The sequence below is a fragment of the Dreissena polymorpha genome, chromosome 5 (assembly GCF_020536995.1).
Source record: "Dreissena polymorpha isolate Duluth1 chromosome 5, UMN_Dpol_1.0, whole genome shotgun sequence".
In the NCBI taxonomy this organism is placed as follows: Eukaryota; Metazoa; Mollusca; class Bivalvia; order Myida; family Dreissenidae; genus Dreissena; species Dreissena polymorpha.
Genome location: NC_068359.1, coordinates 41,897,858 through 41,921,630, shown reverse-complemented (window position 1 = coordinate 41,921,630; position 23,773 = coordinate 41,897,858).

The window sequence follows — 23,773 nt, the reverse complement described above, 5'->3', positions numbered from 1 at the left end:
CTTACAGTTTATTCAGATTAGCCTTTACACTAAAACAAATGACCTTCATTAAAAAGAAGCGCCATTTAGTTTAAATATTGTTTGATGTTAAGTTATAAATAATCAACCGTTAACACAATCAGACAAAATGTGTTTATACATCATTAAACACATTAGAATAACATAATATACATATTTAATGATTTTGATACAATCGTATTACATAAACTGAATGTATTTTCATCAGGAAGCTTCAACAATCACTTTTTTATGATGCATGGACGAAATGTTCTTATTTTGTTAAATAAAATATTGCAGGAGAGTATTTTATTGATACCAATTTATTATTGATATTTTTTTTTTCACACTGTAACACAGTTTGGTTGTTATTTCTCATAAGCCAACTGATTTAAGAGGGAAACAATGTACTGTAATAATTAAATACAGATATATCTTAAACAATGAATTGAGTTCTTATGTCACACATACACTCCATTCCACTGTTGTACTCACTAAACATGTTCCCAAATATTCAGGTGCGAAAGTATAAGTGATATGAGTAGATAATGTGCAAGGCTCTAGCGGGCATACGTTTAAGTTAATTGCGGCACAAGTGTAAAATAAAAAACTTATTTAAAGGCTTAAAATCTCCGAGTATGTGAACAAATTATTCAAACTATCAAGGTTCACAGGTTCACTTGCTCCTAATTCGTTTCACGACTCTTAAGTATAGGATTGTTAACTGTTTTAAAAGGCGGGTTACTTTACCATCCTGTGTATTCCCCATTTGTAAGGGGGGAAATAATATCTTGAATTATGTTATTTCAATAGTTATGAAAATATATTTAAAAAACAACTATTGAGCAATAATATGTATAAAACTAAATAAAGTTTATTGCTGCATGTATGATATAAAATAAAATTGTTTCTCATTAGAATGTTTTTATCCATTACAAAAATAAATTTTTATTAATATATTTCAAACGAAAATTGACACATGTGTAACAATACTGGTTAAATTAACTAACTAATAACTATAAATAAAAATAATTCTTAAAACGAGTAAACATATAAAGAGATTTATTCCATGCATACAGTGGATAAATTTACCATAGGACAATAATAAAATCACAATGAATAAAGAAATCCGATGATAAAGGTAACAATCTTATGGCTAATCGAAAGGCTATTTGTTTGCCTACAACGTCCATAATGAAACAATACAGATATTTTAACGCCATGATAATCAGTTATTGATCACATACAGCACATATCCAATAATTGTTTCGTATATAGGCATATTAAAATGATAAAGAGTAATTAATTAAGCAAAATTTCGGTTTAGCAAAGGTTTCCGTTGACCGGTTTAAAAATGAAATTGTATTCAAAATAATTAAATAGCACCTAAACATTTCTTTAAATACTGTATCTTGTATTTGCGAACGATCTTTTCTTTAAAAACTGTATCTTGTTTTTGAGAACGATCTGAAGTGATGCATCAATCTGAAGCAACTAGGAAACAAATACGAAATTATAATTCCACATACATTATATGTACTGTGTTTGAATTCTGAAAACAACTTACAGCGCCTGTAGGTTCGTCAGTCCTTGAAATGCATCCGCAGGAAGGGATGCGATCCTGTTATCTGAAACTGAAAAATAATACTGTACAGTTCTTTTTAACCAAATAAATACATAAATTTACATTTATTATTCCCCTACCCACAAAAGGCTAAGTGAGCTGTTACAGGAACTCTTCTTCAAGTCTGTCCATAATCTTGTCATGTCTAATCCTTAAAAAAAAGATACAATTTTAATTTACAAACATACTTGTGACATCCTGAAATGGGAAGAATTTTGTCTGAATAAGCCAACAAGTACCGAACAAAATCAATACTTAAGCATGAGAGGTTCTTTGCCAATAAAAAAAGTCTACGTCCTGAATACTTTATCATAAAAAAGGGATTTGCCGTAACAAGCAAAAGTAAGGTTCAAACATCATCAGAGACATTACAAGGTTCCTCAGAACTAGGTTTACAGTTTCTCCAGTACGCCCAAAGGTTGTTATAGCCTGTTATCTGGCTGGGTTTGCATTGTTTCCATTAGGCCCAAAGGTTGTTATAGCCTGTGAGCTGGCTTGGTTTGCAGTGTTTCCAGTACGCCCGAAGGTTGTTATAGCCTGTTAGCTGGCTGGGTTTGCAGTGTTTCCAGTACGCCCGAAGGTTGTTATATCCTGTTAGCTGGCTGGGTTTGCAGTGTTTCTAGTACGCCCAAAGGTTGTTATAGCCAGTTAGCTGGCTGGCTTTGCAGTGTTTCTAGTACGCCCAAAGGTTGTTATAGCCTGTGAGCTCACTGGGTTTGCAGTGTTTCCAGTACGCACGAAGGTTGTTATAGCCTGTTAGCTGGCTGGGTTTGCAGTGTTTCCAGTACGCACGAAGGTTGTTATAGCCTGTTAGCTGGCTGGGTTTGCAGTGTTTCTAGTACACCCAAAGGTTGTTATAGCCTGTTAGCTGGCTGGGTTTGCACTGTTTCTAGTACGCCCAAAGGTTGTTATAGCCTGTGAGCTCGCTGGGTTTGCAGTGTTTCCAGTACGCCCGAAGGTTGTTATAGCCTGTTAGCTGGCTGGGTTTGCAGTGTTTCTAGTACGCCTGAAGGTTGTTAGAGCCTGTTAGCTGGCTGGGTTTGCAGTGTTTCTAGTACGCCCAAAGGTTGTTATAGCCTGTTAGCTGGCTGGGTTTGCAGTGTTTCTAGTACACCCAAAGGTTGTTAATGCCTGTTAGCTGGCTGGGTTTGCAGTGTTTCCAGTATGCCCGAAGGTTGTTGTAGCCTGTTAGCTGGCTGGGTTTGCAGTGTTTCCAGTACGCCCGAAGGTTGTTATAGCCTGTTAGCTGGCTGGGTTTGCAGTGTTTCTAGTACACCCAAAGGTTGTTATAGCCTGTTAGTTTGCTGAGTTTGCATTGTTTCCAGTACGCCCGAAGGTTGTTATAGCCTGTTAGCAGGCTGGGTTTGCACTTGTTTCCAGTACGCCCGAAGGTTGTTATAGCCTGTGACCTCGCTGGGTTTGAAGTGTTTCCAGTAGGCACAAAGGTTGTTATAGCCTGTGAGCTGGCTGGGTTTGCAGTGTTTCCAGTAGGCACAAAGGTTGCCAAGTCGCTTTAACTAAAATTAAATTTGTAATTCAACTTAATACATAGATACAGCATATAAGATTGGTTGTTTTTGTCCTTTGTTTTTTCTCCTGCATCATTCTTTTCCCAGGTAAACATAGTTTGTTTTTTTGCATCACGGCATCTGGACGTTTGTATAGGTATACCATACTTCTATGGAAGCTACGTAAATACCCTTATATCAAAATCACTGGACTCAACATTATATATGTTTTTCATCCAGTTATTGTTTAAATCCATATGTATCAATCATTTTTAAAGTGACACAATCTATTTATAAACCACTATGAAACACTTTTTTATTCCCGACAAAACTAAAAATTTTGTCTTTATGATGCAAATTATTTCTTGTGAATTTCAGGAAATTTTGTCTGTAAAGGCATGCAAAGGTATTCTGAACTTATGTGCAATCTAGCTATATAATAAATAGGTCTAGCTTATTGCATAATGTTACATGAAGACTGCGAATATTCCATTCATGAAATATATCAGCTTGTCATGACAGCGATGATACAGGATCTAGATGGAACGCAGGTGATAGTACTTGACATCATATTCTTTGGAAAAAAACATCCAAGAACATGAACAAAAGACTAAAGCAAGTATTAGACGATAATGCAACAAACAACTTAAAACTGATTTTAAGAAAATGCTTGTTCCGCAATAAAGTAAGTCCATTATGTGGGTCATAAAATCAGCCAAAAGGGTCTTGAGGCAGACCATGAAAAGGTCAGAACTGATCAATACATGGTTAGACCTCAAAATAAGAAAGAAGCACCCGCATGTCTAAGCTTCATCACATACCTGCAGAAATGTTTGCCAAATATGCCAGAGATAAGTGCGCCAATTCGAAAATTGTTGGAAAAGGACATGCAGACTGACAGTGGGAAATACAAGACGAAAACTTAAAAAAAAAATAAGAAAATGACATGGACAACACTTGTTTTAGTTTTTTAGAATCCAAGTTAGAGTCTAACGTTAAACGTAGATTCTAGTTCATTTGGACTTGCAGCAGTCTTTCAGCAAAACGAAAAATTAACTGCATATTAATCCCGCGTATTGAATCCAACACAGTAGAGATCATTTCAAATTGAAAAAGTGACTTGCAATTATGTTTGGTTGAAAAAAAAAAATCCCATGAGTTGTATGGAGGCGAGATTAAAGTAGAGGGGGATCACAAACCTATTAAGAGTATTTTCAAGGTGAACTATAAATCTGGTAAAACTATGTTTGCGTCAAGAAATAAATAACCAGATACTCAGGACAAAATACCGGATATTGATATCAATCAAATACAGTTGCGTGCTAATTTACCTATATCTGAGTTGAAATATAGGGTGTTGACATAAAGCTTCTGAAGAAGATGTGGACATGCGATGTATCAAACCCTTGATTGAAAAAGGATGACCAGAAAATAAGTACCAGACTCCATCAAACTCTTAGACACAAACTCACGAATATGTTGATGGAATAGTAAACAAAGCGTTATATGTTATAATCCCAAAACGGCTACAACGTGAAATGTTGCACATTGTGCATCGAACACATCAATGCTAAGTAGCATGACACAAGAGAGCATGCGAATTAATCTTCTGGTTCTTATTGATGAGAGACGTAGAGGATAAAGTAGAGAAAACTAAAAATTGTGCACTGAACACTAGTAAAATGAATCATAAAGAGCCGTTGTTGCCCAGTGAAATGTCTGATAGTCCGTCACCAAAGATCGGCGAAGGTGTGTTTGAATAACAAGGCAGACATTAAACACAACAACAACTATATCATCATCATCACCATCGTCATCATCTATGTTTTTTACGCAGCATCACACTATCAAATTTTACGAGATTTTGATTATTTTGCACACTATTAGCATTAAACTTAGCTACGCTTTATAAACTATACATTCAAGTATTATATCAATAACAACACAAGTAAAATACTAGGACGGTTACTAATCTAGCTAAAGTTCTTCTGCTATTAACATAACAGTACATTGCAAAACTGCTTACAGTTTATTCAGATTAGCCTTTACACTAAAACAAATGACCTTCATTAAAAAGAAGCGCCATTTAGTTTAAATATTGTTTGATGTTAAGTTATAAATAATCAACCGTTAACACAATCAGACAAAATGTGTTTTTACATCATTAAACACATTAGAATAACATAATATACATATTTAATGATTTTGATACAATCGTATTACATAAACTGAATGTATTTTCATCAGGAAGCTTCAACAATCACGTTTTTATGATGCATGGACGAAATGTTCTTATTTTGTTAAATAAAATATTGCAGGAGAGTATTTTATTGATACCAATTTATTATTGATATTTTTTTTCACACTGTAACACAGTTTGGTTGTTATTTCTCATAAGCCAACTGATTTAAGAGGGAAACAATGTACTGTAATAATTAAATACAGATATATCTTAAACAATGAATTGAGTTCTTATGTCACACATACACTCCATTCCACTGTTGTACTCACTAAACATGTTCCCAAATATTCAGGTGCGAAAGTATAAGTGATATGAGTAGTAAATGTGCAGGGCTCTAGCGGGCATACGTTTAAGTTAATTGCGGCACAAGTGTAAAATAAAAAACTTATTTAAAGGTTTAAAATCTCCGAGTATGTGAACAAATTATTCAAACTATCAAGGTTCACAGGTTCACTTGCTCATAATTCGTTTCACGACTCTTAAGTATAGGATTGTTAACTGTTTTAAAAGGCGGGTTACTTTACCATCCTGTGTAGTCCCCATTTGTAAGGGGAGAAATAATATCTTGAATTATGTTATTTCAATAGTTATAAAAATATATTTAAAAAACAACTATTGAGCAATAATATGAATAATATGTATAAAACTAAATAAAGTTTATTGCTGCATGTATGATATAAAATAAATTTGTTTCTCATTAGAATGTTTTTACCCATTACACAAATAATTTTTTATTAATATATTTCAAACGAAAATTGACACATGTGTAACAATACTGGTTAAATTAACTAACTAATAACTATAAATAAAAATAATTCTTAAATCGAGTAAACATATAAAGAGATTTATTCCATGCATACAGTGGATAAATTTACCATAGGACAATAATAAAATCACAATGAACAAAGAAATCCGATGATAAAAGGTAACAATCTTATGGCTAATCGAAAGGCTATTTGTTTGCCTACAACGTCCATAATGAAACAATACAGATATTTTAACGCGATGATAATCAGTTATTGATCACATACAGCACATATCCAATAATTGTTTCGTATATAGGCATATTAAAATGATAAAGAGTAATTAATTAAGCAAAATTTCGGTTTAGCAAAGGTTTCCGTTGACCGGTTTAAAAATGAAATTGTATTCAAAATAATTAAATAGCACCTAAACATTTCTTTAAATACTGTATCTTGTATTTGAGAACGATCTTTTCTTTAAATACTGTATCTTGTTTTTGAGAACGATCTGAAGTTATGCATCAATCTGAAGCAACTAGGAAACAAATATGAAATTAAAATTCCACATACATTATATGTACTGTGTTTGAATTCTGAAAACAACTTACAGCGCCTGTAGGTTCGTCAGTCCTTGAAATGCATCCGCAGGAAGGGATGCGATCCTGTTGCTGTATAACTCCCTGGAATAAATGAAATTGTATTCAAAATAATTAAATAGCACCTAAACATTTCTTTAAATACTGTATCTTGTATTTGAGAACGATCTTTTCTTTAAATACTGTATCTTGTTTTTGAGCACGATCTGAAGTTATGCATCAATCTGAAGCAACTAGGAAACAAATATGAAATTAAAATTCCACATACATTATATGTACTGTGTTTGAATTCTGAAAACAACTTACAGCGCCTGTAGGTTCGTCAGTCCTTCAAATGCATCCGCAGGAAGGGATGCGATCCTGTTGCTGTATAACTCCCTGGAATAAATGAAATTGTATTCAAAATAATTAAATAGCACCTAAACATTTCTTTAAATACTGTATCTTGTATTTGAGAACGATCTTTTCTTTAAATACTGTATCTTGTTTTTGAGAACGATCTGAAGTTATGCATCAATCTGAAGCAACTAGGAAACAAATATGAAATTAAAATTCCACATACATTATATGTACTGTGTTTGAATTCTGAAAACTACTTACAGCGCCTGTAGGTTCGACAGTCCTTGAAATGCATCCGCAGGAAGGGATGCGATCCTGTTGCTGTATAACTCCCTGGAATAAAAACAAAGTTAACTGTAGTAATAATAATAATATTCTAATGCGAAACAAATAATCATATATTTCAAATAAGCTAATAAATTGTTAATGTGCATCTGCTTATGCCTCTAAGCAGGAAAGGCTATATTCAAATTACACGTTCCAACATCAACCAGCACACTTTAACAAATGACACACATAAGACAACGGCACACATCAGAGACAGTTCTTCCATACAATACACCCTTATAAATCATCATCATTATTATCATCATCATCATCTGAGCAATATACGAAGCACCATCCCATCAAATTTGGCGAGGACATGATTTGTTCGCATACAAATCACATTTAACTAAGCACCAATTTATAAAATTAACTATAAATATTAGTTCTGTATCAACGACAGCACAATTGCGTTAAACGCTACAACAACTAAATAGCTGCCCTTATACTACTACTCACCTAACAGTACATATTCAAACCGTTTACAATTAATTCAGATTTAACCTTAAGTTTTGTCTTATTATATTTATTAAAAAGAAGCGCTATTTTGTTTGAATATTGTTTGCTGTTTATTATCCCCCGCCAGAGGCGGAGGGATATTGTTTTGGCGTTGTCCGGCTGTCCGTCCGTCCGTCCGGCACTTTTGTGTCCGGAGCCATATCTTGGAAGTTCTTTGGTGGATTTCATTTAAACTTGGTATGAGTATATATATGCATAAGAGGATGATGCACGCCAAATGGCATTGTACACCATCTGTTAAAAACAGACTTATGGCCCTTTGTATCTTGAAAAAATGCTTTTTAGTGTCCGGAGCCATATCTTGGAAATTCTTTGGCGGATTTCATTGAAACTTGGTATGAGTGTATATATGCATAAGAGGATGATGCACGCCAAATGGCATTGTACACCATCTGTTAAAAACAGACTTATGGCCCTTTGTATCTTGAAAAAATGCTTTTTACTATAGGCATTTTTGTGTCCGGAGCCATATCTTGGAAGCGCTTTGGCGGATTTCTTTGAAACTTGGTATGAAATAAATTGTGAAGGCTTAAGAACCTTCCTTTGTCTTAGTTTTGTGTTATTGTCCTCCGTCCGTCCATCTATCATTATGTTCATCCGTTCAATTTGCACCCATCCTCAAACAAAGCAAATGTTGCGGGGGATACCTTGAGCCTTTCAGGCCCTCTTGTTACTTAAATTATTAACGGCAACAATGCTGATACAAATAGTGCTTTAAACAAATAAAACACATAAGCGAAGATAATTAGTTATTGATCACAAAAAACATATATTTTTTATAATATATATAACATAACATTAGTCGTCTTTACTGTAAACACTAACTTTTTAGAAACACAGACACAGACACAGCTAACCTTAAGTCATTGGTTGTATAGTCAGTAACACGTTGAAGTAAACTTTTTACCACAATGACAATATTATATAATATAAACCCTATTATATTTTTATTCCATTTTGCCACTAAGTTTGATATCATCTAAAATAATAATCGAATGTTTATATTTAACAATTTTCAAAATTTACAATAAAACGATAAATATACATAGGTTACACGCACAGGATTTTGCGCTTGGTATCCCATGTTCGTGGGTATGTGCAGCATTTAAATTGCGCCGTTTTCGTTTACTTAATTGCTTATTTAGCTCTGTGATTGAGATAATACCATTTTGATCTCAACGTACACTCAGTATGGTAATGCTACAAATTATTTCTTCAACAGCCAAGTTAACAATATGTTTACCTACACAAATCAGGATGAAATAAGTAACACAAAAAGTGTAATTTGCAATGGGTTTTTTCATGACGTAAAACAACGTAAAAAAAATGACTTTCCACATTTTTCCAATCTGTTTCGATTTCGGGATTCGAACCAGGGACCTCGGATGATCAAAATCAACGCTCTATCTCTATACCACATAGGCCTTTTATTTAACCCTTTTGCGTAAAATTTTGTAGTTCAAAACTCATTTATGGAAATGTTCGGACAGACAGTCATATACGAAATAAAACTTTTTAAAAAGAACTTTAATAAATAAGTTATACAATATTGTTACCAGTTCGTATTAGTTATGTATGAACATAATAGAAAATAACGCAATAATAACTTCATATACAATAATACATATTGCTGAAAATTCAACCAGTGTCATGCGGTGTATAACAATAGGACGGGGTTGAGAAGGCCAATCTGCGGTGTGCGTCATTAAATATTCAGGGTATTTCAAGCCGTATAGTGAATAAACTTAATATGAAAGGACTTTCAACTGAAACATGGGCCCGTTATCTAACCGATTTACAGTTTAATGGGTTCGAATATTTTGAATTAAAACGATATGAAAACTTGAAATGTAGTAAGCGATCTTCAGGTGGATTAATTGTTTATTATTTATATATGGAATGCATTTATTAGTTATATATGGAATGCATTTGTTAGGTTAACTGAAACTGAAAAATAATACAGTACAGTTCTTTTTAACCAAATAAATACATAAACTTACATTTATTATTCCCCTACCCACAAAGGGCTAAGTGAGTTGTTACAGGAACTCTTTTCTTCAAGTCTGTCCATAATCTTGTCATGTCTAATCCAGAGGACGAAAAAAAAAGATACAATTTTAATTTACAAACATACATGTGACATCCAGAATGGGAAGAATTTTTTCTGAATAAGCCAACAAGTACCGAACAAAATTAATACTTGAGCATGAGAGGTTCTTTGTCAGTCAACAAGTCTACGTCCTGAATACCTTATCATAGGTGATAGTAAACTATAATTTTACTCATATTTCTTGACTCAGATGGAGCTTAGGCTGAAAGATCATCTAGTGGGGATTTATAAGTTGCTATTTCATTAGTATTATTATGCCGGAGCCGGAGATTTAGTGTTTTGAGACGCAGTTCGTTGTTTGGAAGACACCAGAAGCAACTCACTAAGTGTTGATAATTTAAGTGTTTATATTCACGAAGTATTAAGTTCAACAGTAATAATAAGAATAGTCCATAACACCGTTCTGACACAGCTAAATTATTGTTTTATTATAATAATGTTTTCCTATAACTTTTTATGTCCCCCACTATAGTAGTGGGGGACATATTGTTTTTGCCCTGTCTGTTGGTTGGTTGGTCTGTTGGTTGGTTGGTCTGTTGGTTGGTTTGCGCCAACTTTAACATTTTGCAATAACTTTTGCTATATTGAATATAGCAACTTGATATTTGGCGTGCATGTGTATCTCATGGAGCTGCACATTTTGAGTGGTGAAAGGTCAAGGTCATCCTTCAAGGTCAGAGGTCAAATATATGTGGCCAAAATCGCTCATTTTATGAATACTTTTGCAATATTGAAGATAGCAACTTGATATTTGGCATGCATGTGTATCTCATGGAGCTGCACATTTTGAGTGGTGAAAGGTCAAGGTCAAGGTCATCTTTCAAGGTCAGAGGTCAAATATATGTGGCCCAAATCGCCTATTTTATGAATACTTTTGCAATATTGAAGATAGCACCTTGATATTTGGCATGCATGTGTAACTTATGGAGCTGCACATTTTGAGTGGTAAAAAGTCAAGGTCAAGGTCATCCTTCAAGGTCAGAGGTCAAATATATGTGGCCCAAATCGCTTATTTTATGAATACTTTTGCAATATTGAAGATAGCAACTTGATATTTGGCATGCATGTGTATCTCATGGAGATGCACATTTTGAGTGGTGAAAGGTCAAGGTCATCCTTCTAGGTCAAATATATGGGTCAAAATTGCTCATGTAATGTAACTTCTGCAATATTGAAGCTAGCAATTTTATATTTGACATGCATGTGTATCTCATGGAGCTGCACATTTTGAGTGGTGAAGGGTCAAGGTCAAGGTCATCCTTCAAGGTCAAACGTCATATAGGGGGACATTGTGTTTCACAAACACATCTTGTTATGAAGTATATCACACAGCAAATCACTCACAAGTCAAGTTTCACAAAGTAAGGCAAAATTCTATCTCCTATATCTTTTTCATACTCTATGTTCTTCACTTTTATACCAACTTTTTCAAACAGTTGTCATAAAAACAGATTACAGGAAACATATTAGATAAAAATCAATTTAGATAAGATGCAATAATTATTATTGAACAAACACTATTGTCACAATAGACATGTTTGCCAAAGGAAATTTTGACGACAGCAGAGGATGAATGGCTTCTTTAATGTGCCTTTGAATAATTAAAACAATGAAAACATACTAATGTAATTAAAATGCCAATAAAGATGTTGTCAGTGTTTAAACTGACCTAAGTTGACAGTATAAATATTTATCATAAAGATTCATTCAATTTCAAAAACAAAGGTTACTATTTCAAAATCAGATACAAATGACATTCAATTATGTAACATTATACAACAATTTGAATGAACAAAAATACATTTTCCCTTTCGTATTTTTTTAAACATCATTTTCTTTAATAAAGTTTATACTTTTAGTATTAATTAAAAGTTGTTTTATTTATTTTAAAAGAACAGTTAACAATAAATTATGTCATTGATGGGATGCATAACAGTATTCTTTAAAACAACAGATGAAGATGTGGGAATGTTCTTTAGAGAAAACCTGCATCCACTTTAGAGATAACCTTTTTCCCTACTTTCACCATCCTCTGCCTTATCACCCACTGCACCCACACAAGCACTGGCAGTCTCCGCACAACATGCCTTGTCACTGTCCTGAGTGATTTTGTCATGTCCTGTTCTAGCATAATGTCTTTTCAGGTAAATGGTCTTTTTGAATGCCACCTCGCACACCTTGAATGATATTCTCTTCGAAGCACATGTAATCATATGGTCTTGGAAACTCATTGTCACCGAGACATTTTTTTTACATTACGGACACCAAGTTCATGTCCTTAGGGTAGTTTTTGTTTTTGCCATGGTTCTCCTAAAAATAGAAAATACATTATTGTTATGCCAGGCAGGCTTTATCTTTTGTCTACCTGTTTAGGTAAAGCTGACCTCTTGGTTGCTTGATACGCTGGCAAAATCTTATGAACGTTGTTTTGTATTCTCAGACAGCATACTTTATGAACGTTGTTTTGTATTCTCAGACAGAATACTTTATGAACGTTGTTTTGTATTCTCAGACAGTATACTTTATGAACGTTGTTTTGTATTCTCAGACAGTATACTTTATGAACGTTGTTTTGTATTCTCAGACAGTATACTTAATGAACGTTGTTTTGTATTCTCAGACAGTATACTTTATGAACGTTGTTTTGTATTCTCAGACAGTATACTTTATGAACGTTGTTTTGTATTCTCAGACAGTATACTTTATGAACGCTGTTTTGTATTCTCAGACATTATACTTTATGAACGTTGTTTTTATTCTCAGACAGAATACTTTATGATCGTTGTTTTGTATTCTCAAACAGTATACTTTATGATCATTGTTTTGTATTCTCAGACAGTATACTTTATGAACGTTATTTTGTATTCTCAGACAGCATACCTTATGAACGTTATTTTGTATTCTCAGACAGCATACTTTATGAACGTTGTTTTGTATTCTTAGACAGCATACTTTATGAAGGTTGTTTTGTATTCTCAGACAGTATACTTTATGAACGTTGTTTTGTATTCTCAGACAGTATACTTTATGAACGTTGTTTTGTATTCTCAGACAGCATACTTTATGAAGGTTGTTTTTTATTCTCAGACAGTATACTTTATGAACGTTATTTTGTATTCTCAGACAGCATACTTTATGAACGTTGTTTTGTATTCTCAGACAGCATGCTTTATGAAGGTTGTTTTGTATTCTCAGACAGCATACTTTATGAAGGTTGTTTTGTATTCTCAGACAGCATACTTTATGAAGGTTGTCTTGTATTCTCAGACAGCATGCTTTATGAAGGTTGTTTTGTATTCTCAGACAGCATACTTTATGAAGGTTGTTTTGTATTCTCAGACAGCATACTTTCTGCAGAGCCTTGTTCTGGTGTGTCAGTTTCACAAAACTGTATGTATATGGACCTCAAACTGTATGTATATGGACCTCAAACTATTGTATTCAATAAAATGACTCCGCGTCACTTAGAAAAGACCTCAAGACAAGACTTTGGGTCAGGTTGAAATGAAATTTAATTACCTTTAAATGTGTACTCGACAAAGTTGGGAGCAGAACTGACTGTCCAGAGAGAAAACGCACGCTTTTATACTCATATGGCGTTAATCGGATATTTTTTATATTCATATTGTAGATATCTTCGTTATAGTGATTTGACAAAATTATGTGACTAAAAAAGAGGTTCTGATCTTTATTAACACAATGAGCAAATATTCTACAAATGGGTATAACAACAACATACAACGATACTTCTCTAAGTGTATTTCTCAACAATGAATAAAACCTTGGCCAACCTGCCAGAACTCTAAGGACACAATTACTACATAAATTAAAAGAAACAATATACAAATAAAAATAAACAGAAGTAAAAATGGTGTAAGGGTAAAAATTGCCACAATAACATTCTTGTGCATGATGCGAATCTATATTAAACAAGCACTCGCATCCCTTGTTGCTGTCCTGAATGGTTTTGTCATGTCCTGTTCTAGCAATAACATTCTTGTGCATGATGTGATTCTTAATTAAACTTGCACAATGATGATCATAACAAGACCATGTGTTGCTCCCACAAACAATGCCTCTTACTTTAAAATCAAGGTCACAGCCTCTTACTTTAAAATCAAGGTCACAGCAGAGAGACACTTGTGCATACCAGTTTTTCTTATATTGCCAATGTCATTTTTATGTATTATGGGATTTCAGTTTAAATTTGCATAATCATAATATCTGGAGTATTTGTCACATGAAGCATTCATGTTGGTCTCTCTGAAGTCGGTGTGTCCAAATCATTAAACACCAATTAAACGATGAAATAAATGGTTTCTGGGTTAAATCTATACCTCTCTCTGACTTCTTCAACCGATAAATTGATAGAGGGTTTCTTCGGTCAGCCAAAAACGCGTTCAGTCGGCTGACACATTCGTGAACGATGAATGCGTTCAATAAAGGAGGCCATGGTTGAGCTCTGCTTCATAACTTGAGACAGGTTGAATGCTTGCTCAAATATTTGGCTCAAACTCAAAGTTGAGTCCAACTCAATACTCAAAAACGTTTCGTGATCACCAACTTGAGCAATGCGTTTACACTCATTTTAAAAATTGAGCAAAAACTTTAAGTAGAGTCAAAATATCAACTTAAGAATGTTCGTGATACTAGGCTTTTATATCACAGTGGACACTTGAAATGTATTCATAGTCTTTATTTGTTTTTTTGATTGTAGATATTTATGTAGCTTTCAGTTCTGTTTCTGTATTGTTCATTAAAGCACAATTTTTCATTATTTTAATATGACAACTTGTATGCATCAACTATGGTTATATGCTCAAATTTAATATTTTCTAGTGACAAGTGCAATTATTTATTTTCTATGATTAAAAGTTGATACAAATCATTGATGTTTTGAAATAACAACACATTTTTATTTATTCAAGGCCTTTTTCACTGTTAATTTACAATTTAAACGAGTTAAGCTGGAGAATTCGCATGGAATAATGACATCACAATGTCAAAAACAATGTAATTTAACAGTGACACTGAAATTTATTGATAACTTTCACTGATATTTTTCACTGTTTGAAGCAGTAATTATCTTTTTTAAATCCATGATATTTCCTTATAAAAGAGCAGAAGAGCATTAAATACAGTGGAGGCATCATGGTTCTTCGGATACGTTTCTATTTTCTTTATTCTCTTTTTCTTGAAATCCATCTTGAATGTTGCTTTTTGTTAACGGAGATTCATTATGTTCTGTTACTATCATTTCATGGTTTATTATGTTAACGAAAACATCCGCCATTCCAATATGGTGTATTCCCATCATTTTAAGGATTGTCATTGTTATTGCCGTTTAAATATCTCTACTATAATGCTCCTGTGCGAAGGTAATTTTTATGTTGATGTGGAAACCATTGGCTTGATTGTGTGCCTGGTAGTTATATGCAATTTTCAAAAAACTTAAATCTGCAATCCTTATTTACTGAAATGTATTACTTATTTCCGCATGTTAAGTTGATAAATTAAATATTTCAAGTGGACCATACATTACATAAAAGGAACATAATACAGCTCTCACCCAGATGCTATTTATTGTCATTGATAAACATGCACAATTTTATACTGCACATATTCATACTGCCAGTTTCAAGAATGGGAGGGGCATATAGGTTTAATCTTGTCCTTCCAGTCTGAAAATATTAATTTTGTGTCACTTATACTCCATAACTGCTTAACTGATTTAACTTGATTACATTAACCCTTTCCAACTCAGAAGCAAAGTCAAAATATGGCTATGTGCAAAGATCATAAAACCAGAACAGCCTGCGAGTAACTCGCAGTCTGTTCAGGTTTTATGCTGTTTGCTGCTCATTAGTATCTAAGGGTTTGAAATAATGCCTTTAAAACTTGAATCTATTAAGAAAGATCTTTAATTAAAAGGAACTTTCTAAGGGACCAGAACTGCGTCAAAATAGCAAGTGGTTAAGGGTAAGTGGTAAAGGGTTAATTTTGTATGACTTGTTATCCATTACTGCTGAACTGATTTTAATTGATTACATTAAATACAACCAGCAGTATGTGAATTTTTGTGGCTAGGGTGTTCTGGATCTGCCTGTTTAAACTCTTTGTCTACATGCTTTTTTTCTTTTGATAGCTCTATGATCTGAAAAAATAATGTTATATTATATTATAGTGTCTTATGTAAGGCATTTACATGTTTTGTTCTATCTTTATTTGTCCGCACTGATGTTCATTATGCAGTTTGATTTATTTTGCAAAGTTCAATTGTTATTATTTCACATATTTTATTCAGTTTAATGTGCATTTGTGTTCTGTATATACATTTGAATGCATTTAAACAGTGCAAATTAATATTTTTAATGTAACCATGTACAAATGTATCTTTTATACGGTGTTCATAAATATTTGTTATGTTAACGTTCATGTTTATTGTTCAGAATAACATTATGAAACACAATGGTGTTGATTGTTTTGTCTGTTTAGCTCGATTGAGCATAAATTGCTCATGGTGAGCTTCTGTGGTCAGTCTATGTCCGGCTTTGCGTGTTGTCAACCTTCTTGTCAACTCTAGAGAGGCAACATTTTTAATCCAATGAGACTTGGTCAGAATATATATCGTGGCAATATCTATGCCGTGTTCAATATTGGGTCACATGAATCCAAAAACAACGTTACCAGATCATATCTAAGATAAATCCTTGTAACCACTCTAGTAGTGACATTCATGACTCAATCTGTAGTAGGCATGGTAAGAATGTTTATCTTGGCCAAGTTCAAATATGGGTCATGTGTGTCAAAAAAACATGGTCACTCTGTAAAATCTAATAAAAACTTTGGAACCACTCTAAAGACAACAAGTATGACTTGATGAAACCTTGTCAGAATGTTTATCTTGACAATATTTAGGACGAGTTCTAATCTGGGTCACATGCATAAAAAACTAGGTCACTAGGTCAAATTGTTAACAAATCTTACTTGCTACCCACTCTAGAAGCATCATTTATTACACAATCTTGATAAAACAGTCAAAATGTCTTTCTTTACAATATCTAGGTCATGTTCGACTCTTGTTCAAGTGCATCTACCCGTATGGTCACCAGATCAAATCTTGAAACAAGAGAGCAAAAGGCTCTAAGTTGCTCACTTGAGAACCAAAGAAACTAAACTGTTCTAAGCAGCTTGTTAATTTAATAAATGTGGCATTGACCTTGCCTTGTACCCAGAGCTGTTTTTCAACTAGGCAGAGTTCATTTGACAAATGTTTTGAAAGAGTTTTATGCTAGCCATTTAAGGAAAACTGCACCACCCGATTGTTGCCATGTTTTTCAATGGCTTGGACAATTAAAAAAGCCCTGCTGAAATATGATAAGAGCAAATGTCCTGAGCAAGTTTCATGACAAATTGAGAGTCCTAGAGTGATCACATGCTTTATAGCCCACTTGGGCACTAACTGCTCAAGGTGAGCTTTTGTGATCACTGTATATCTGGTGGCAATTGTTGTGCGTTGTCTACAATTAGGTCTTTACCACTTTAGAGGCCACATTTTTCAGCATAGAGGCCACATTTTTCAGCAAATATTGATGAAACTTGGTCAGAATATTTATCTTGAAAATATCTAAGTCATGTTTGAACCTGGGTCAATATGTCTAAAATCTAGGTCACAATGTCAAAGCTTAAAACACTTGTAAACACTCTCGAAGTATTGATGAAACTTGGTAAAATGTTAATTTTAACTATAAGAAGACAATGATTGAATATGGGTCAATTGGAGTCAAATAGTAGATCACCAGGTCAAGCCTTCAACAATTGGTGTCAATTAACTCAGATGAGTGCTAAGGGGCCATCATGGCCCTCTTGTTCATGTTTACAGACAAGTGATTCTTTCTTATTTAGTTCTTAAAGTGCTTTCTTTTTTAAGAAGACATTCTCATTTGCTCTACCCTGATTGTTGGAAATGGTAACATCCAAAGGAGGTTGATTCACCTCATCATGAACAATATGTGAAGCATGAAAAAATATGTTTTTAATATTTTATAACACATTATAACATAGTCAAGTGTGTGTTTTTTACTCTAAAACTTGATAATGAAAGGTCATAGGTGTAGAAGCTGAAGAGTCATAAAGGAGCAAAAAGATCAACAAGAACAGATGTCTACGGTGATGTTTGCCTGAAACACCATGTAGCTTTTTATTGATTTAACACCATATAGACTTTATGATATTCCAACAAAAGAGCTGAGTTATGATAACAACATACCAAGCAAGGTTTTCCAACACCAGTGCTTTTTATCATGTTCAAACACTTTAAACACTTGGTTAGTGGTAAGTTTGGCTAAAAATAGATGCAAAATTATAACAAACTGTCACATCAATGTGCATTGCATTCCAGTTGAAGAAACACGCATGATAGGCTAATAATTCTTTTGCTTTGCATGTTGCAAAGAAAATTAACAAGAATAACAACAATATAAACATTTGCAGGTGTTCCCAAATAGGCCCTGTAAAAGAAAAGTAAAATAACAACAAGAGCACCGCATAACGGGTGCCACGCTCGGCTGCGAAAGCTTGTCAGAATTTAATTTTTTTAGAGTTCACCTTGTCCTTTGACCTAGAGACCTAAAAATGGGTGTGGCGTATAGAACTCCTCAAGGTGCAGCTACATGTGAAGTTTCAAAGTTGTAGGTAGAAGCACTTTGATTTTAGAGCCAATGTTAAAAACCTTAACAAAATGTTAAGGTTTTAGCACGACGCAGACGACACGACGGCGGACATGGACACGACGAGCTGGCTATGACAATACCTCCGAAAACAGCCGAGCTAAAAATCATCTGAAATTATTTTGTTATCCGCATCCTTATACACATTAAGCGTTGTTTAATTATAAATGATTACTATTAAAACCTGGTGCAAGTAACAGGTAAGGTGTAAGTAATTTACCCCCGCTTCTTTACAGGACTGCAAACTTAAAACATCTTAACTCTTTCAGTGCTGGAACCGAATTTTGAAAGCCTTTGCAAACAGTTTGGATCCAGATGAGACACCACAGAAATTGGCATCTCATCAGGATCCAAACTGTTTGCTATTCTGATATTCTTGAAAAAAATCAAAGAAAATGCTAATTTTACAAATTCAGCAGACAACATTTTAGCAGACAACAAATTTCCCAGCATGCAAAGGGTTAAGATATTGATATATCACTTCTAAACAGCCTCAAACTCGCCTACAAATGAAAGACTTCTAGAATAGATTAAAATAAATTAACAAGCTAAAATAAAGAATAACAATTATTGCATTTGTATTCACAAAGAAACTAAAATAACATCATCTTGCAACAAAACAAATAAAACAGCTCGTCAAAACAGCTTTTAACATTTAAAATGTAAGTAAATTGTGATTTACAAACTGTATCTTTTTTACTTTTAATAAACGTCTGATGATTCCACTTCTTAGATTCTATCTCACCATTAATGTGGTACACCGCTATCTTTGATAGTGATATTTGTATAAACATTATGTGTGGCATTTGGTTGCTTGTAATCTTGTTCTAATCCCAACAAGCACTAACACTGTCAACGTCTCCAATTCAATGGAAGTTCTCATTTTATTACATTTTTCAATCTTTGTACATGTTAAAATAAAGTTTAAAATACAGGTGTATGATGCCCAAAGAAAGCCATTTGCAAGGATGGGAGACACACAATTTTTTATTATGACATATTTATCCTGAGTGTACAAACATTTTGATAAAGAAATAAACCAAAACACTATTTTCACAAAAAAAAAGTTCCTTATAAATGTTAAAATAAAGTCGTTAATTTTTGGTATGCAGATATAGATTTCTGGGGCATTTTTAAATAGTGAACCTTCACTGTTCATATTCATTTAAATATACATAATTTAGAAAAATAATATTTTAATAGCATGGAATTTGATTGTTACAAAACAAAAAGCACTTTCAGACGAATATTTTAACAGGTGTATAAAATAACAACAGTATAATGCACTATCCCAAGCTTCAGATAAACATTAACATTGACAGCATAGAATCTGAAACACCTCTAGTTTGATATAGCAACAAATATCAGTGGCATCGAGTAGAAAATAGAAGAATTTCCTGTTACAATTCTGATCTATTATAACAATTCTAATTTGAATTAATTGTAAAATTAAATTAACAGTGCATAATTATAGTAATTTTAAACCTTTTTGATCTAAAAAAAACTTAAACACATTGGTACATGAGTGGCACAAATAACTTTCTCTATTATTGTTTAAATTGTCATATTTGTTAAATCTTTTGCATCAAAAAGACGAAATATTTGTCAGTATGACATCTTTTAAGATCATTAACTTAAAGAATTATTTGTTTGCTTACTGAACTAGGCATGATAGCCGAATACTAATGATGATTCTACCAAACGTTTCATGCACAAAATGAACCCGTACCATAAAAATAAAACAATCGTCATACAAAACTCCTCATCCCCCCTACGAGTAAAACATCAAACTATCACATTTGAATATTCACAGATCACTACCCGTTCTGACCAAGTCAACAAGAGAATCAATAAATAACAAACTTTAACAAGTTCCTTCAAGGAGGGCTCTTTTGCAAGATCTATAACATTATATATAATGACTATGTACACATCTACAGGTATAAATATAATTTCACGTCAGTAACACATGTTAAAATGATTTTACACATTTGTCAACAAATGAAAGACATGTATGGGTAATATCTTATGTCGTAGTCATGCATGACACATAAATGATAACAATAATAGAAATAGTAGTGAAACTAAAATAAAATATATAATACTAATTTCTTTATAAACTTGACACACAATTCACAGACTGTTCAATAATAATTCAACTAAGAATGTAAATGTCTGCAAATTGATGTTGTAATTTAAGCTAATTTTCTGTACACTGATCTTTTAAAGAAACATTGAAATGTTTGATAATACACATTTTCCCATGTAAACAAGTAATATATATGAGCCGTGCTCTGTGAAAAAGGGGTTTAATGCATTTGCGTAAAGTGTCATACCAGATTAGCCTGTGCAGTCCGCACAGGCTAATCAGGGACGACACTTTCCGCCTAAACTAGATTTTTACTAAGAAGAGACTTTCTTTAAACAGAAAATATCATAAAAGCGGAAAGTGTCATCCCTGATAAGCCTGTGCATGCTCTGGGAAGACACTTTACGCACATGAATTCAATCCTCTTTTCACAGAGCACAACCCATATATGTATGAACCTTGCTCTGGGAAAACAGGACTTAAGGCATGTGCGAAAAGTGTCAGATTAGCTTAACCCTTAACAGTGCTGGAACCGAATTTTGAAGGCCTTTGCAAACAGTTTGGATCCAGATGAGACGCCACAGAACGTTGGGCCTCATCTGGATCCAAACTGTTTGCTATTCTGATAGTATTCTTTGAAAAAAAATCGAAGAAAATGCTAATTTTAGAAATTCAGCAGACGACATTTTAGCAGATGACAAATTACCCAGCATGCAATGGGTTAACTGCAAAGGCTTATCAGGGATGACACTTTCGGCCTCAGCTGCATTTTCACTAAGAAGAGACTTCCCTTAAACAAAAAATAACATTAATCAATGATAAACCCAATTTTCTCAGAGCAAAGGTCATGTTTTCTTTTAAAGCATCTAAAGCGAATAAAATACACTTTCAATGATAACCATCGATTGGTTATCAAAAATCTAACTTATTCACAATTTGACATTGTACCAGTATTAAGTGTTTGATAATAAAGATAATTTAATGAAGATTGTTGTATGCATCCACAGAAACTTCTGCAAGCAAGAGGTACACTGCACTTCAATACTTGAATAACTTCATTGGAAATCAAAATTATTAATACAGAAGTGTTGATATGAGTGAATAACACAATAAGCTATATAGAAAAACAAAAACATTTATTAATGGAGCATGGTATTCATAGTTGTCTCGTACATGTTAAAAACCTGGCTTCATGACATTCATTTGTACGAACATGTTCACCTTTCTCAATACGTACTGAGATTATTAACATGACACTTACTATGACCATTAACTATTTTACTATTCCCTTCTAGTGTGAATAATACTAAGGAGTGAATTCTAACAATCAAATATCAACATCATACATACCAGTGATTTTTTTGTTCATAATAACAGTCTCTTACAGGCTGTTTCCCAATTGCAAAAACAACTTTCCCCCAAAAAAATCTTTAAAGAATTTCCCGCAAAAAGTTCCAAACTTTTTCAATAAACTCAAAAATAAGTTTATTGAGTTTATAATACAGAAATATAATACCATAGCACTTAAAACTATTAATTTAATAATGCAGTTAAATATGCACTTTTTCCAAATTTCATACTTTTTCACGCTATATTTCCCAATCAAAAAGGCATGGGCTGTAGAATATAAACCAAACAAGAATACTGCATCAACATATAACAATCAAACTCATCAACAACTTGTATAACATGAACTATAACATTTTGATCATCACACTTAATATGCAATATGCTCAACTTAACAGTGACACAAAATATGTAACATTTCTGAAACCCTTTTCCAGTTTTCTTCATTCATCTGCATTTTTTAAACAAAAATCATTGACATCATTAAAGATTTTATACCAGTTTTAGTTAATAATTTCATCTGAAGTTTAAACAAAGATCAAGATCATCACAAATTGTAAATTATCATTCCAAAAACAAATGACATCATCTTTTCAGTATCACTTTAATATGTTTAGTAAAGGAAAATTATTTAATGTAGATTTTAAGTTAAAGGTTGCATCAACACCTGTAACAAAACAGTGCAGCCAAAAATGTGTACGCTTTGATATTATAATGAACATTTTCTGATTCTGCAGACATATTTGAGGTATATGTTACATCTCTGAATAGCTTCAATTAATGTTCACTTAAACCTTAACATTTATAAATACAAAGAAGGGTGTCACATGCAAGTAAAATGCCAATCACAGTTATCGGCCCAGGCCAGAGACCTTATCTTATGACCGTAAAGACATGTGAGCACTTTTAATTGAATATACATGTATGTAGCAGATTTGCTGTACGTAAGCCTTAACACGATTTTTTCTAAGTAGAAAAAAGGTAATTTTTCTCCTAGAATGCAGACCATAGTTAAGGCGGTAGGAAATCATATATAATGGCCCTGGTTGCATATATTAAGTTTTAATTGACTATCTTTAGTAGACATAAAGATATGGAATTGTCCCATGCAAACTTTAAGCCGATAATTGTAGTTTTAACAAGTGGCATGATTCTTCTAAATTGCAGGTCAAATTTATCGGCGTTGGTTAGTTACCTCAGTTGTTGGCCCATAGACTTGTGCGAAGCTACAAATGAATATACGTAATAGTTACATAGATATTGAATTGTTGCATTCAACTCTTAACCAAAACATAAAGCAGAAAATTTGGTGGTAAATACAGCTTGAACCATTTGAAGAAAAAAAAAATCAACAGAAAAAAAAGTGATATGAACTGGTTTCAAACAAGAAAAACAAAGAATCAAATTGATGTAGAAAACATTCAACAAAAGTAAATCTCAACATATCAGATAAGCAGAATAAATATATCACAAACAATACGGTCATTATATAATATATACTGACTCATTATATTAACAATTAACAAATTGGTTATATCTTTAACAATTCATCAATAATAACAACAATATAACAGTTCTCAAGTATCTAAATACTTCATTACACATC